Raw genomic sequence first — 2991 nt, forward strand, 5'->3', positions numbered from 1 at the left:
CCAATCAGCTTTAGGAATACATTACTAGAGTACTGATAAACTTCTGGGAAAATTTAGATTGTATTTCTTTTACACACTCACAAAATAACCATTAATCTAGGATAATATGGAATATTTTGTCCCTAGCCTAGTATTTATAGTCCTATGTAATCAAATTTACTTTAGTGAAGTCTTAAAATTTGTAGATTTAAAATATGCATTTCTAAGCAACTTTTACCTTTTTTGTAGTTTGTTTTCTTCATTTTTCTGCTCTTTAATTTCTCTTTCATTATCCATTTATGAACTTTCATGCCCATGCTTAATGACTAAACCTTTGAAAGGAAAATTCTCTGGATATCATGTTTTATTAGTTCACTGAGATGTTTTACTCCAAAATTGCAACTGATGTCAATTAACAGTATATTTGCTTCTTTTTTGCCAATTCTGATTCCGTGTAACTCCATTTCCCTTAATTTCTAAACAATTCTGTATTCACTATCTGTATTTTTCTCATGTTGTCATTGTCAAAATCATGTATTCATCTTTGTAAGAGAATGTATTGTCAGTATTTTCTTCTCAGATTATCTTTCCCTTTTTTTCATATTTCCATAATATTTCAAGTTTCACATAGACAGTACCCAGTATAAGAAATTGATTTATCAGAATGAAAAAGCTAGGTGATAACATAGCACTTCAGAGATGTAACATATAGATTTTTTAATCTCATGTTCATGCTTAAATATCATACTAAGAAAGACATTGTGTAGGGATTTCACAAGTATAGATAGTAAAGATGCTGTCAGGATACAGGAGCCTTTAAAAGCCTCTGAAATTCTACCAGGGAACTCTGACAACTAAGCATGTGCTTTGTGCTTCCCAGGACCCAGGGACACCCCTGCTGTGAGCAAATAGAAAACTTAAGATTTGAGTTTCAATAACAGTCTCCCTGATTTCACAAGTACAAAAATACACATCATCTCCAAAGAAAACCACCACATATGGACTTCATTTAGTTTGTGCATCAGAATATACAAGGTCAGCATATTAACACCAGCAATTCTTGGATTTCATTAAAAGGTGTATCTTCACAAAAAAAATAGATTTTTTTTTAAGTGTGGTTCTACCCAATAAGAGATAAAGTAAAACCTGGTTAAACATTCTGGTTTAATTAAACACCTGTATTTGATTTCCTGGACTCAAATGAGAAGAACAATTTGGCTTAACACTAAAAATATCTGAAGTCAATTGGAGTACAAATACTTTCACCTTTATGTTTAGGGAAAATAATGTAATCCAAGTCCAATGCTTCATTCTGGCTTTCAGTGTTTTTAATAATCTGGCCTCTTCTTTTCTTTTCAACCTTTTCTGCCATTATTGTCCAGTATCCAACTCCTGATTTACTCAGGCAGAATTCAATAGTCATTTAAATGAAGAATTGTCAAACTGTGCCCCACTGACTAAATCTAGTCCACCGAGTATTTGTGTATAGTCCTCCAGCTAATTTTTTATTTATTTATTTATTTTTACATTTTTATATGGTTGGGGGAACAAAGAAGAAGAAATATATGATAAAGGCTATATGTGGCCTACAAAGTCTACAATATGTACTATCTGGCTCTTTGCCTAACATACATATCTCTACCTTCTTTATAGTTCTGTCTGGAAAACTGTGGCCCTTTCTGTGCTTCTGCCAAGTTATGTACCATCATCCTTTAAGACCAACCTCCATTCTTCACCTTTGGTAATGAGTAGAATATAAACTGCATACATTTGGTTCCTATTGCACTATTTGCTAGCACTACAGAATAGCAATTTACACTATGTCCACCCTTTCTGATATATTGGTCTTGATTTTCCAAATAAATTGTAAGATTCTTGATGGGCTAGGACTGTGCCTCAGTGAAGCAAATGACAAGAATTTCTTGAGTATTTACGCATGAGTACTTACATACTGTTCTTGAAATCATGCCCTTGAAACATGTATTTATAAACTTATCTTCTATATATTTAACCTCTTTCTTATCTATTTAAGGGCTAAAGACATCCTCCTTTCTAGCCTAGAGGTGTTAGATAGATAGTGAGGGATTCTGGGTCTCCTAGGGATGAAAGTGGGTGCTGTGGCCCCCATCTTGGTCCTGTTCCACCCTAATTCTCTGGGGGAGGAGGCAATACCTTACAAATCTGCCAATCATAACTTAGTGTACCAGCCTCAAAAGAATGCAGAGGACTCTCTAGCCCACAGGCCAAGTGGTGTAGATATCATAGAGCCCAGAAATTGAACTAGAACGACCTGCACATGTAGTTGAGGCTCAGGTCATGTGACTCCCAGCTGTCCAATCAAACTGGTTTCACGGTGACCTCTGAACCATGAGGGTGGTTCCTATCTGGGCACTATAAACAAGATGCAGACCATAGTCAATTGCTCTTTTTGCATCCTTCCTTTTGTTCTCCCTTTGCTGGGACAATGGGCCCTCTCATCATCTGTGGCGTATGCATCATGCTCTGTAAACCTGTATCTTGCTCTTGCTCTGCAATCCTGTCTTTCTCTCCTCAATAAACCTCATTTTTGTGCTTGCCTAACTTTGGCGTGTCTGTTCATTCTTTGGCCATGAGAGTGCCAAGAACCAACATTTCAGACTGAAACCTGACAAAGGTACTCAAAAATGCTAAACATATCTCAAGAAAGTGTTAAATCTATCATCTCTTCAGTACTTGAAGAAGGTATTAAGCATAATGGAATGTTTATACAGAAGATATCATTTCAGGGTTTTCCTCAGTGAATAATTCTTTTCTATTTGTATTAATAGAGATAGGACATGACATTGATAAGAAAAACAAGTAATTGCCATCACATTCTCAATAGTTTGAGTTGAATTAGGTTTAACTTTTTGTTTCAAGTCAACTCTATCTGATGATGGTATCAAAATAAGATCACATTACTTATCTGCATTTCCTCCTGTCAAAAGATAGGTGAAGCAAGCTGAAAGACTGGAAAAATTGTTTTACATTTAT

Source organism: Propithecus coquereli, unplaced genomic scaffold (assembly GCF_000956105.1).
Source record: "Propithecus coquereli isolate 6110/MARCELLA unplaced genomic scaffold, Pcoq_1.0 Scaffold297, whole genome shotgun sequence".
In the NCBI taxonomy this organism is placed as follows: domain Eukaryota; kingdom Metazoa; phylum Chordata; class Mammalia; order Primates; family Indriidae; genus Propithecus; species Propithecus coquereli.